The sequence below is a fragment of the Bombina bombina genome, chromosome 1 (assembly GCF_027579735.1).
Source record: "Bombina bombina isolate aBomBom1 chromosome 1, aBomBom1.pri, whole genome shotgun sequence".
Classification (NCBI taxonomy): Eukaryota; Metazoa; Chordata; class Amphibia; order Anura; family Bombinatoridae; genus Bombina; species Bombina bombina.
The window spans coordinates 153,154,999-153,170,543 of NC_069499.1; positions in this window are offsets into that span (position 1 = coordinate 153,154,999).

Here is a 15,545-nt window from a genome sequence, read left to right on the forward strand (position 1 = left end):
AAAAAATAACCGTGAACTAAGTGAGTCAGGTTCAGTCATGCTGGTGACAAGATAAGATATATCATAAAACAGAAAAGGGGTCCTACTTTGGAGCCCGCAGCTTTCTAACCTTTAAGAAGGTCCTCAATAGTAATTAATATACCGTTTTAAATTTTCAGCTAAGAACAGAAAAAACAGTGTTTAACAACTCAAGCCTCCTAGTCCGAGGCCACCAGATCAATATTTTATAAATTTTAGAAAGAAATCAGCTTTTAAGGTACTTTTAAACTAGTTGATACTCAGATTGTTTTCCCTGTGTGTGTCTAACACACAAGATTACTTGTAGGCTATTAACACGCCTCTAAACTAAGTATGATTCACTTCTATGAAACCAATACTCATGGTATATTTTAACACAACTTGATGTAACTTTAAAACTTAAGCAAAGCTATATAGAGTAATCCAATGTTATAATACATTTGTTGTGGGTCTGAGAGAGAAACAAAAGAAACCCCCAGTCAATTAGTAACAGTCTAAATGGTTCAGGAAATATGATAATACAATGTTTCACATTTTGCTGCTACACATTAACAACATACAGTTTCAAGGAGAAATATATACCAGTTAGAAACTAGGGGGTTCTAGATTTTAAATTATCATAAATACCAACTAAAGAGAACAAACCTAGCAAGTTTAGGTGTTATAAAGCGCTTGCAGGCAAATAGCCGTTATTTATATCAGGGTCAGGCCAACTATCGTAGCTTATAGGTTATGTACAATAATATCATTTGGAAAACCCCAACAAAGGGAAAAAAGAACAAATAATAAGGGTCCAGTACTGAGCCAAGTCATTCCAGAGTAGAGGCAGCTAATAAAGAAAACATAACTGCGAGTTTTATCCCAAGAGTTCTACGTTACCCAGAGCATATAGACTAAGTTTTGAGCAGGGGACAACCAGCGATCATCAGCCTCAGCCCCCCCTCACGCAGCATCGGTGGGAAGGGGAGCGTCTTCCAAGTCGAGGAAACAGCGGGTGCCGGGAAACAAATCAGCAGGCTGTGACACAAAGATACCAATATCCTTGTCTCTTGCGTTTTTTCAAAAAAGCAGGTCAGCTATTCTCAAGGGTATGACTCATATGCTGCTACAATCACGCCACCAGCCGACAGCGATATCATTCCTGAGTCTCGTCACCTTGGCTAGAGACAGAAGAAAGTGGGTAGAGGCGGGAGGGAAGGCAGCCACAACTACCGCTCCAGCAGCTCCACGTTATCCTCCCCGAAACCAACACTGCACCAGGGATCGACCCGTCTCCTCCAGCAGTGGCCCCCCTCACGCAGCACCGGTGGGAGGGGGAATGCCACTTCAGCACAGGAATGCAAAAAACAGCGGGCTACACCGTCCGCGCCCACTGCTCCAGCCGCAATGCCGGTGTGAGGTACAGGTAACTCAAGCTCCAACTCCTGGGTATTCAATTAAGCTGTACACAGGAGACAGGTAAGTTCTCAGAGTCCACACGACTTGGAATAAGTGCAGCGCCTCTCACCTCCGTCCTCCTTTTCAAGTTATTCAGCAGTAATCAGGAATTTGACTTGCCTGTTGATTTAGCTGAGCACTTTTTCTTGGGTTACCCCGGCTTGATAGGGAGACTGTGTGACAACAACCGTTTTTTAAAGGGTATTAATTTTGATATAGCAATAAGTCCTTTTCAGGGCTGCTATCTGCAGCTATTTAGTGCAATGTCAAGGCACTATAGAGTTTCCAGCAGCGATGATATTCAGCAATACAAGCCACCCTAAACTAGAGGGTTTTAGGCGCGGTTCCACACCAACAGCTTGTAGGTAGGAGAGATCAGAGCAGGTGCAGCACCTGATCACACACCTGTGCTCCTCCTCCAGAAACTCCTCAAAAGCCTCTCTCTATTCTTTTTATTGTGCCATCTCTTTGTTGCATATGATTATGTCACTGTAACCTTTACACTTCAATAAAGTTTGCTAAAAAAAAACAAAAAAAAAAACTTTTTGGACTGTGAAACATCAGTCTGCTTTTTTGTGTTAGGCTCACAGCGTATACTGTGCCCACTTGCCCAGTGCCTCCACTCATATCTTGTTTAATAGTAGTGTAAGTGTACATTTAAAAAAAAAAAAACTTTTTGGACTGTGAAACATTAGTCTGCTTTTTTGTGTCAGGCTCATGGCGTATACTCTGCCCACTTGCCCAGTGCCACCACTCATATCTTGTTTAATAGCAGTGTAAGTGTAAATTTAAAAAAAAAACATTTTTGGACTGTGAAACATCATTCTGCTTTTTTGTGTCAGGCTCACAGCGTATACTGTGCCCACTTGCCCAGTGGCACCACTCATATCTTGTTTAATAGTAGTGTAAGTGTACATTTAAAAAAAAATGACAGGCAGAGGCAGGCCACCCCGCAGGTGCCGTCATGGTGCTGTGATTCCCTTTAGCCCTAGAAAAATGCCCAGTGTTCAGAGGCCACGTCCCATGAACTCGAAAAGTTCTGAGGACATAGTTGACTTTTTAACACAGGACACCCAATCTTCTATAGCCCTTCGCTCCGAACCTTGACGCACCATCCTCCTCCAGCTTATCTTCGGGCACCTCTCAAGTTACCACTCGCCCGCCTTCCACCACCACCAACACTAGCACCACAGCCGCTTCACTTGATCTGTTAGAGGAGTTATTTACACATCAGTTGGAAGAAATGAGTGATGTGCAACCATCATTGACAGAGGATGTAGATAACAGTGATATGTCTCAGTCAGGCAGCATTACAGACAGGGACGTACGGTGTGATGATGATGATGTTGTACCCGCTGCTGCTTCCTTTGTTGATTTGTCAGATACAAGTGAAGCGGTTGATGATGACGATGAGTCCGTGGATGTCACGTGGGTGCCCCCTAGAAGAGAAGAAGAACAGGAGGAAAGTTCAGAAGGGGAGACAGAGAGGAGGAGGAGACGAGTTGGAAGCAGGGGGAGGTCATCGCAAGGAGCTAGTGGCACAGACAGACAACATGCATCGGCACCCGGGGTCAGCCAGAAAGCACGCCAATCAACGCATGCTGTTGCCACCACCAGAATGCCGTCATCGCAGAGCTCAGCAGTGTGGCATTTTTTGTGTGTCTGCCTCTAACAACAGCGATGCCATTTGCAACCTGTGCCAAAAGAAACTGAGTCATGGGAAGTCCGACACCCACCTAGGTACAACTGCTTTGCGAAGGCACATGATCGCACATCACAATTGCCTATGGGATCAACACATGAGTAGAAGCAGCACACAAACTCAAAGCCGCCATCCTCCTTCTGGTCCAGCATCTTCAGCCACGTCAACCACTGCTGTCCTCCTTGCCCCCTCTCAACCATCTGCCACTCCGTCTCTCTTCCGGAGCAGTTCCTGCTCATCTGCCCACAGTCAGGTGTCTGTCAAGGACATCTTTGAGCATAAGAAGCCAATGTCACAAAGTCACTCCCTTGCCCGGCTGTCTGGCTTGTCTGAACTCTTAGCCCGCCAGCATTTACCATACTAGCTGGTGGAGTCTGAGGCATTCAAAAAAATTGTAGCTATTGGGACACCGCAGTGGAAGGTACCCAGCCGAAATTTCTTTGCACAAAAGGCAATCCCCAACCTGTACTCGATTGTGCGAAAGGAAGTAATGGCATGTCTGGCACACAGTGTTGGGGCAAGGGTCCATCTGACCACTGATAGCTGGTCTGCAAAGCATGGTCAGGGCAGGTATATCACCTACACTGCACATTGGTTAAACCTGCTGACGGCTGCCAAGCATGGAATGCGTGGCTCTGCAGAGGAGTTGGTGACACTGCCACGACTTGCAGGCAGGCCTGCTGCCACCTCCTCTACTCCTCCTACTCCATCCTCTTCCATAACCTCCTCAGATGAGTCCTCTTCTGCTGCTGCATCTTGCTCTACATCAACGGCACCCCCCCAGCTCCCCAGGTACTATTCCACATCCCGAATACGGCAGTGTCATGCCGTCTTGGGGTTGACTTGCCTGAAAGCAGAGAGTCACACCGGACCAGCACTCCTGTCCGCCCTGAACGCACAGGTGGATCAGTGGCTGACTCCACACCAAGTGGAGATCAGCAAAGTGGTTTCTGACAACAGAAGTAATTTGGTGGCGGCATTGAAATTGGGCAAGTTGACACATGTGCCGTGCATGGCACATGTGTGTAATCTGATCGTACAACGCTTTGTGCATAAGTACCCAGGCTTACAGGACGTCCTGAAGCATGCCAGGAAGGTGTGTGGCCATTTAAGTAGTTCCTACATGGCCATGGCGCACTTTTCAGATATCCAGCGGTGAAACAACATGCCAGTGAGGCGCTTGATTTGCGACAGCCGACACGTTGGAATTCAACATTCCTAATGTTCGACCACCTGCTCCAACAAGAAAAAGCCATTAACGAGTTTTTGTATGACCGGGGTGCTAGGACAGCCTCTGCGGAGCTGGGATTTTTTGCCATGTTACTGGACGCTCATGCGCAATGCCTGTAGGCTCATGCATCCTTTTGAGGAGGTGACAAACCTGTCAGTCGCACCAAAGGCACCATCAGTGACATCATACCATTTGTTTTCTTCCTGGAGCATGCCCTGCGAAGAGTGCTGGATCAGGCCGTAGATGAGCGTGAAGAGGAAGAGGAAGAGTTGTGGTCACCATCACCACCAGAAACAGCCTTATCAGCATCGCTTGCTGGACCAGCGGCAATGCTGGATGAGGATTGTGAGGAAGAGGAGTCAGAGGAGGAATTTGGCTTTGAGGAGGAGGAGGAAGACCAACCACAATAGGCAAGGTGCTCATTGTCACCTATCTGGTACCCATGGTGTTGTACGTGGCTGGGGGGGAAGAAGATGCATTCAGTGAGATCACTGAGGACGAGGAACGGGACATGAGCAGCTCGGCATCCAACCTTGTGCAAATGGGGTCTTTCATGCTGTCGTGCCTGTTGAGGGACCCTTGTATAAAAAAGCTGAAGGAGAACAACCTGTACTGGATGTCCATGCTACTAGACCCCCGGTATAAGCATAAAGTGCCTGAAATGTTACTGAATTACAGCAAGTCGGAAAGGATGCAGCAATTCAAAAATAAATTAAAAAGTATGCTTTAAACAGCGTATAAGGGTGATGTCACAGCACAATGGGAATCTAACAGGGGAAGAGGTGAAAGTAATCCTCCGACTCCCACAGCAAGGACAGGATGCTTTACAGACGTGTTGTTGATGGAGGACATGCAGAGCTTTTTAAGTCCTATGCATCGCCACAGCCCTTCGGGGTCCACCCTCAAAGAACGACTCGACTGACAGGTAGCAGACTGCCTCACCTTAACTGCATATCTTGACAAGCGATGAACCCCTTGACTACTGGGTGTGCAGGCTTGACCTGTGGCCTGAGCTATCCCAATTTGCGATAGAACTTCTGGCCTGCCCCGCTTCAAGTGTCCTGTCAGAAAGGACCTTCAGTGCAGCAGGAGGTATTGTCACTGAGAAGAGAAGTCGCCTAGGTCAAAAAAGTCTAGATTACCTCACCTTTATTAAGATGAATGAGGGATGGATCCCGAAGGGACTGACATTGGGCGATACATTCGAGTAAAAAAGGCCTGATGAGATGAGCTGCCTTGGGCTAAAAATGGTCCACACGCTGCTGTATTTTATCTTCGAATGCCGGATGACTTGCGTGACTTATCCGCCACCAACTAGGGTTCAAGCTGCAATGTTTTAGGGCACTTTCTGCCTGGGAAACAAACATCAATTTTTCTGGCGGCTAAAACAATACCGAATTGTTCAGGCATGTGTACATGCCAAATTTTTCTGGCCTCTGGTGCTGCACTGTGGCTTCAAAAACCAAACCAAAAAAAAGGCACGTAACAGGGATTAAACTGATAGGAAAAGTACTGCTTAACACACCACTGCTATCTGGTGGCACATTAGTTTGCACGCGCAGTGCCCCAAATTTGAAGTAGAAGGACCGACCAAGCATCTTTTTCCATCTCCCGGTTCCTAAAATCCATGCCATATACACGTTCCCTGGCGCCGCAACTGCCTCTGGGAACCTTACCATGGGTCCCAGCCGCACGTCTTGTAATTCTCTGTCTGGGAAATTATCTATCAAATCTATCTATTTATCTATCAAATCTATCTATCTATCATATCTATCAAATGTATCTATTGCATCTATTGATCTATCTATCTAATCTATGTATCTATCTATCTCGTGGCCGGACTGTTATCTGACAGCCACTTGTGTTTCTGCCAAATGTCCGTTGGCCAAATGTCCGTCTGCCAAATGTCCGTCGGCTAAAAGTCCAGCCACGATTGCACGTGCAGTGCCCCAAATTTGAAGTAGGAGGACCAACCAAGCATCTTTTTCCATCTCTCTGTTCCTAAAATCCATGCCATATACACGTCCCCTGATAGGGGATGGAACAGGGATTAAACTGATAGGAATAATACTACTTAACACACCTTATAATAACGCAGAGAGAGACAACGCAGAGAGAGGAGTATGAAGAAGAGGAGTCAGAGGAGGAAGGTGGCTTTGAGGAGGTGGAAGACCAAACACAGCAGGCGTCCCAGGGGGCTTGTTGTCACCTTTCAGGGACCCTTGGTGTTGTACGTGGCTGGGTGGAGGAAGAGACCTTCAATGACATCAGTGAGGACAAGGAACGGGACATGGCTAGCTTGGTATCCAACCTTGTACAAATGGGGAGTTTGCGGTTGTGCAAATGGACTGCTTGCGGTTGTTTGCGGTGCGTTAAATGAGGAGTTTTGTCTGTCACTGTGAAGCGGGCGTAACTCTTACACTACCTGATCGATACAACATTATACCTGATGTTTTAAAGCACGTTATTCCAAACAATTTAGGAATGTTAGGTGATTTATGGCCTTTATGGATTAAAACCAGACTCTGCATCAACTATGTAATTTTACGTGGGAGTTTTGCCATGGATCCCCCTCCAGCATGCCACAGTCCAGGTGTTAGTACCCTTGAAACAACTTTTCCATCACTATTGTGGCCAGAAAGAGCCCCTGTGGGTTTTAAAATTCCCCTGCCTATTGAAGTCAATGGCAGTTCACCCGGTTCGCCCGTTCGCAAACATTTGCGGAAGTTTGCGTTCCCCGTTCACGAACGGAAAATTTTAAGTTCGCAACATCACTACTTAACTCCCTGTTCTGGGGAGGAGATAGAGTATGAACGGTCCTCCAACTGGAAGTATAACTTTACAGGAAACCCCCAATGATATTTGATATCATTCTGTCGTAGACATTGGGTGACCTGTTGGAAGGTGCGTCTCTTGAATAGGGTATGTGTTGAAAGATCTGGGAAAATCTGGATTGTGTGAAAAGGATCTTTCAAGGTTTTATTTTGAAATGAGGCTCTGAGGATCTTTTCTTTGAAGGTAAAGTAATGTAACCTTACTATCACGTCCCTAGAAGCACCTGAGGGTGAGTTTCTCGGGCGCAGAGCTCAATGTGCTCTGTCCATGATGGCTTCTTGGGTTTGCACAGGGCCCACAAGCTCACAAAACAGATCCATGAGGTATTTAGGGAGGGCAGCAGTGTCTACATCTTCCGGGATACCACGGATCCTCAAGTTATTGCGGCGCGACCTGTCCTCCATGTCCGCCATTTTCTATTCCAGGTCCGAGATAGTTTCTGCCAATTTTTGAGTATAGGCTAATAGGTTCGAATGGTCCAGGTGGAGATCCTCCTGCTTTTTCTCCAATGTTTCTGTTCTATCGCCTAGAGATGAGATATCACGTTTCAGCTCCGAAACTGACATTTTCAGGTCATGTTTAATAGACGCATGATGGGAGTCCATTTTTTCAGATAACTCCTTTATGAAGTCAAGAATAGAGGCATATATTTAATAGCAGACCTCTCACTGGGGAGGGGGACGGCTCTGTGGGTGCCCTTGTTAGATGTCAATGATTCCCTGGAGTCTTCATCCGAAAATTCCTGCTCGTAATGAGCTTTACTCGAAAAATGATCTGAGAGGGTCCTTTTTGGGACATCTGATTGCTTTTGCTTCTTTCTTTGGGCGTTAGAAATTGTGATGGGGATCTGAGATATAGCCACTACCAATGTTTTGAGAGGGGCAAAGTTGTAATAGCCCTATTGCGTATGGTAGTTGAAGACAAGCAAATCGGCACTCCCCTAAATGGTGTTTTTATACCGCCATTAAAGAAAAGGTGATTGCAGCTGGAACAAGGGTGTTACTGTATTCAATGGAGGTTCTTGGCAGTCACTGAGTACTTACATAAGTAAATATTAGTCTGTCTCTCCCCAGGGAAGTTCCTCACTTCAGAGCGGCTTGGGAAAAAGGAGCTGGGTTAGGTTAGATGGCCTGCACGTAGGCTGAGAACTATAGGAAGCCCTTCTTTATTGAAATTTAGGGCAGTCGAGTTAGTGAGGAATTCGGGCTTATTAAACAGTGTATCCTTATTTTCAGTTGGCCCCCAGAGTTATCATATATCCAGTTCTGTCTCCCAATGTGTAGAAAGGCAAAGTCTCTGCTCCGTAATTAGGAGCTCATAATATGCAGTATAGAGTGGGGTATAGTAAGCCTTGGGGCAAGTGGGGTCGTGTGTGGTTAGAAAATGAGCTGCTCACCTTAAGTGCAGTTCCGTCGCTGCTGATCTCATTCAGAGCAGCTGTCTGCCATCATTTTGATGCGGTATGCACCCGTGAAGCCAAGTGGAAGGCAGGTACCCGGTCTGTGGTAGAATGTCTCCTGTCGGGTAAGCGGTGTGGGGCGATGTCTGTGCCGAGCAGCTGTTAGAGTGCTGACAGGGTAACGCTGTGTTTTCAGCTTGATCACTTCACTGTGGTGATGTTTAGCCTCCGGCTCCACTGTAATCACTTGCACCCAGTCTCCGGTTCGGTGTGGGGTAGAGCAGGTGACTAGGGCTTATGAGCGAAGTACAGTTAGGAAGTGAGGTCCGGTGTGATAGTAGGAGAATCACTTGGAGCCATAGATAACCCGGCAAGCAGCCGGAAGCAGGTTCCCGCCACCAAGTATTGTTTTCTTGTAACTAGCCCCCACAGCTCCACAAACAAATGTTCTTTGAAGTCCTGGTATAATAGCAGAGTCGGGGGTGGAATAATAGAAGGCACAAAGTTGGAAAGTAATGAGAATATAAATAGCTATTTAAGCTTGGTTCACTGAGCTCTGTTAAAGTGCTACCGTCCTGTATCGTGGCTAGCTCCGCCCCCCCAGGGGTTAATAGTTCATTTAAGCATTTTGTGATGTGGGGGCGGTTTAGGGGTTAGTAGTTTATTTAGGTACTTTGAGATGTGGGGAAATTATGGTTTAGGGGTTAATAGTTTATTTAGGTAATTTGTGATGTGGGGGCGGTTTAGGGGTTTAGTAGTTTATTTAGGTACTTTGCAATGTGGGGGGATGGTGGTTTAGGGGTTAATAGGGTAATGGGAAGTTTGGGGTGGGCTATGTGGTGGTTTAGGGGTTATTACAGTAAGGGCTTATTGTGATTGGGGGAGTAGGGTGTTAGTTTTTTTTTTAGTTTTTTTATTATTGCGCTAGCGGTAACCTTTTGCGCAAGTTGGGTTATCTTGTAATATCAGCACAACCCGACTCACGGTAATGGTTTACCACTTGCTTAAATATCACTCTAGCACAAGTGGTGGTTACTGCTTTACTTGTAATCTAGCCCTTTATCTCTCTCCATATTCTCTTTTATGTTAAATGTAAACTTATTAAATGGACACATTAGTTAAATGAAGACAGAGCAATCAAAATCCCTATTAAGTCCTTTTTTTCACTAGAGTATCTAATTCATATATACAATACCGTTCCCTTTGTTTTAGAAGTCTTTCTCTATCTCCCCCACATCTAAGATTTGATCTATAACACACCAACTTAGGGCTCATTTCCATTGAGTCATAATTAACTTTGTGTGCACTGGAAAACCGTTAAATATGCTGTTGGAAGCAATATCGTTCACCAAATTTTTGCAACGTCCCGTTATAACTAAATTTTAGCAACCAGACTCCGGCTGCCGTAAACATTTTTGTGTCCCATAAAAAAGTATCAGAACCCGCTAATCTTTAAATAATGCCAGGTTTCCAATAACTGCACAAACCGTTAATACACTGTCGGAGGCTGCCGATACATTAACTAAAAAAATTACACCCGACTCAACTAGGTGTAAAATAGGAAAAAGGAGCTTTTTGAGACCTTTTTCTCATTGAAATCCAACCCGCCTCCCAAAAATAAACCCGACACGTCAAAATCCCTATATCCGCCATTTCCCCACATAGCAACCAATAATAAATGTATTAACCTCTAAACCGCCATTCCCCCACATCGCAAAGTACCTATTTTAACTATTAACCCCTAATCTGCCATTCCCCCACATCGCAATCTACCAATTTAAATTATTAACCCCTCATCTGCCATCCCCCCACAATGCTATCTACCTATTTAAACTATTAACCCCTAATCCCCATCCCCCACAATGCAATCTACCTAATTAAACTATTAACCCCTAATCTGCCATCCCCCCACAATGCAAATAACTAACCTAATTACTAAGCCCCCTAATCTAACAACCCCAAAATTAATCCCATTACATAAAATAAAAAATACTGTTACAATTAAAATAAAAAACATAACATTACTTTAAAAATAAAACCTAAGCTTAAATTAAAATAAATAAATCGAAAATTACAAAAATAGAAGTCTAAATAAACCAAATTATATAAAAAAACAAAAACAAACTAAAAACACCCCCCTTAATCTAAACTACCAATAGCCCTTAAAAGGGCCTTTTGTACGGCCATTCCCTAAAGCGATCATCTCTTTTACCTAGAAATACAAATTCACCACTAACAGTAACCCCCCCAACCCACCAAACCCCCCAAAATAAAAAACCTTACACTAAAAAAACCTAAGATACCCATTAGCCCTAAAGGGGCATTTGTATGGGCATTGCCCTTAAAAGGACAATCAGCTCCTTTGCAGCCCATTAAAATAAAAAAATCCCTAATCTAAAAAAAAAAACACAGAAAAAAATAAAAATAAAACCTAAGTCTAACCCCCAAATAGGTACTCACAGTTCCTGAAGTTCGGCGGAGAAGGTCTTCTTCCAGGCGCTGAAGGTCTTCTTCCAGGCGGCGACATCTTCATCCAGCACGGGAACGGAGGTAACCGCGGAACAGGACCGGCGACCGTGGAGCCATCCAGTGTGGAGGATCCTCTTTGTACGATCGTCGCCGCACACTGAAGCTTGAATTCAAGGTACCCATTTTATATTTGGGGTACCTTGCATTCCTATTTCCTGATATTTTCATATCAGCCAATAAGATGAGAGCTACTGAAATCCTATTGGCTAATTTGAACAGCCAATCCTACCTTGATTTTTTAGATTAGGAATTTTTTTATTTTAATGGGCTGTAAAAGAGCTTTTAAGGGCAATGCCCATACAAATGCCCTTTAGCGGCAATGGGTAGCTTAGGTATTTTTAGTGTTAGTTTTTTTTATTTTAGGGGGTTTGATGGGTTGGGGGGGTTGCGATGTGGGGGAATGGCAGATTAGGGGTTAATAGTTTAAATAGATAGATTGTGATGTGGGGGAATGCCGGATTAGGGGTTAATAGTTTAAATAGGTACTTTGCAATGTGAGGGAATGGCGGTTTGGAGATTAATACATTTTATTGTTAGTTGTGATGTGGGGGGTTGGTGGTTTAGAGATTAATACATTTATTATTAGTTGCTGCGATGTGGGGGAGATGGCGAATATAGGGGTTTTGACATGTCGGGTTTATTTTTGGGAGGCGGGTTAGATTTCAATGGGAGAAAGGTCTCAAAAAGATTGCGTTGTGGGGGGATGGCCGTTTAATATGCCGGTTAATAACTTTGATAGATACTTTGTGATATGGGGTTGGCAGATTAAGGGTTAATATGTTAATTAGTTATTGCAGTGGGGGAATAGCAGTTGAGAGGTAGATATTGCGCATGCGTTATCTGTTTGATTTTATCTTAACAATGAGCGACGGGGAAAATATACATGCACCCTTGTATGAGGCACCGTACAGGGAGTGCAGAATTATTAGGCAAATGAGTATTTTGACCACATCATCCTCTTTATGCATGTTGTCTTACTCCAAGCTGTATAGGCTCGAAAGCCTACTACCAATTAAGCATATTAGGTGATGTGCATCTCTGTAATGAGAAGGGGTGTGGTCTAATGACATCAACACCCTATATCAGGTGTGCATAATTATTAGGCAACTTCCTTTCCTTTGGCAAAATGGGTCAAAAGAAGGAATTGACAGGCTCAGAAAAGTCAAAAATAGTGAGATATCTTGCAGAGGGATGCAGCACTCTTAAAATTGCAAAGCTTCTGAAGCGTGATCATCGAACAATCAAGCGTTTCATTCAAAATAGTCAACAGGGTCGCAAGAAGCGTGTGGAAAAACCAAGGCGCAAAATAACTGCCCATGAACTGAGAAAAGTCAAGCGTGCAGCTGCCAAGATGCCACTTGCCACCAGTTTGGCCATATTTCAGAGCTGCAACATCACTGGAGTGCCCAAAAGCACAAGGTGTGCAATACTCAGAGACATGGCCAAGGTAAGAAAGGCTGAAAGACGACCACCACTGAACAAGACACACAAGCTGAAACGTCAAGACTGGGCCAAGAAATATCTCAAGACTGATTTTTCTAAGGTTTTATGGACTGATGAAATGAGAGTGAGTCTTGATGGGCCAGATGGATGGGCCCGTGGCTGGATTGGTAAAGGGCAGAGAGCTCCAGTCTGACTCAGACGCCAGCAAGGTGGAGGTGGAGTACTGGTTTGGGCTGGTATCATCAAAGATGAGCTTGTGGGGCCTTTTCAGGTTGAGGATTGAGTCAAGCTCAACTCCCAGTCCTACTGCCAGTTTCTGGAAGACACCTTCTTCAAGCAGTGGTACAGGAAGAAGTCTGCATCCTTCAAGAAAAACATGATTTTCAAGCAGGACAATGCTCCATCACACGCGTCCAAGTACTCCACAGCGTGGCTGGCAAGAAAGGGTATAAAAGAAGAAAATCTAATGACATGGCCTCCTTGTTCACCTGATCTGAACCCCATTGAGAACCTGTGGCCTAATAATTATGCAAAGTAATAGTCACCTGCACACACAGATATCCCCCTAAAATAGCTATAACTAAAAACAAACTAAAAACTACTTCCAAAACTATTCAGCTTTGATATTAATGAGTTTTTTGGGTTCATTGAGAACATGGTTGTTGTTCAATAATAAAATTAATCCTCAAAAATACAACTTGCCTAATAATTCTGCACTCCCTGTATATGTGATTGAGTGTAGTGTAAGGCCGGGTTACCTTAGTAACCTATTAAATTTCAAGAAATCTAGCATCATTTAACACAACGTTAACTTACACCTACACGAAAAGGGCAACTGCACGCAATGCGCTAAGTAAGTCAATGGAAACCTGGTACTAAAATGGATCCGTAAATTACTTTTAGCTGCAAGCAACTTTGGTAGCTTACAGGTCCATTTTTAACGGCTCAATGGAAACAAGCTCTTAGTTGGCTAATTTGATGACCTTTTGCACCTAACTTGTAATACCAGTAAACATTTGCATGCTCTGGTATTACTGAGTGGAGCACAAATATTGCGCTTGTGTAAGCAATATTTTGTGCTCCACTCGTAATCTGAAACACATCTGAAACAAAACACTGTCTCTGACAACTGCATATTAACAGTTTGAAAACATTTCTCTCTTCTTAGATACCTGGCTAATTAAAATGTGATGACATTTGTTAGACGCAGTGATTAATGAGAAACTGTCACCCTTGACATGCATTAAAAAAGCTGTTTTGTGTAACTGGTGTATAGAGAAGATAACAGGCCTGGTCATCACCCATTGATTGTATTCATGTATTATTGTCATAGTTTTATTTAAAAAGTTTGCTCTAAACATTTTAAATGTATAAGAATTAGGTTTGTTTTTCAAATAGTTTGGATTTTGGAATATTTGTGTCTGTAATATGGGACAGCTTGGAGTGGGGATAGTACCAAGCATAAATTACAATACCCTATGTCATTTAGGCAATATTTGCATGTCCTAATACAGCTTACACATGCAAACTAAAGGTAGTTATATATCATTTTATTTCTTATGTATACATAGTACCATCAGAAAGATAGTACTGTACTGTAATCAGAAAGGTAATAGTTGTTTTTTTTAAATAAATATAGACTATTATTTGCATTTTAGATCACAAAAATCAAACCAAAGACACAAGCAGAGAAGATTGTGACTTACGAGAGAGAAAAAAAACGAATTTTTGATCATTTTATTTTTAAATAGTATTATTTAAAAATGCCTCGATTTCAGAATAAGTTTGGATTTTGCAATGCCGGATTTGGAGATTTGAACCTGTATCAAAATATTAAAATAATCATCTCAGGAAAACCACATTACTTGTAAATTAATCTGTATAAAATTTTGCTGCATTAATAAAAAAATCTGTATTGTAAGCAATTTTGCAATTTCATTCCCTATTATTTATTAAATTATTATAGATTCTGAAAAAAAAAAAAAAATAAATTATATATATATTCTATGGATTATTTTGAATTTTTTAGTACATCTATAAAAAAATTATAATTATTATTAATATTTTTTCATATTTTATTTTTAATATTTCAATAATGCCCCTTAGGATAGCACATTTTCATGTGCGCTAGCCCATGACTGCGTTAGACCTAAAGCATGAAAGCTGAAGCACATACGCATATTTTACATTCCTGTTCTTCACATATAAAAAATGTTTAATTTGTATTATTAAATATATTCTTCTATAGCTATCTGATAATGTTAAAGGGACATGAAACCCAAAATTTTTCTTTCATTATTCAGAAACAGGATATCATTTTAAAAATGTTCCAATTTACTTCTATTATAAAATATGCTTCATTCTTATGTTATTATTTGTTGAAGCGATACCTAGGTAGGTAGTGTGCACACGCTTGAAGCACTACATGACAGGAAATAGTGCTGACATCTACTGCTCTTGGTAGTGTGTGCATTGTTTGCAAAACTGCTGTCATATAGTGCTGCAGACACATGCACACTTCTGATCTTATATCTCTGCGTTTGAACAAAGGACAAGGGAAGAATCAGTTTGCACGGTCGCGATATCCGAGGTCCTTTCAACTTGTAATACGCACACTAACCCACGCGCGCACAAAAGATTACTTCTAGCAATGTTTACGCCACTTGTAATCTAGCCCTATGTTATCTAGCTAACCTCTCTAATTTCACCAGCCTTTGCAGTTTAATTACTTTCTATGTAGAATTGAATTGAATTTGAAAACATATTTATGTCTCTTTAAAGAACTGCAGAATAATATTGAGGAATAAAAATGTGAGAGGTGATATAATTGTAACGCAAATTGCAAATGGAGATGAGAATAATGTTCAACCACTGCAAAGAAAAAGGAAGGAATCATGCAAATTCAACATACTTCAAATCAGGCCGTTTCAGGCAAAAATACTTTATGTACA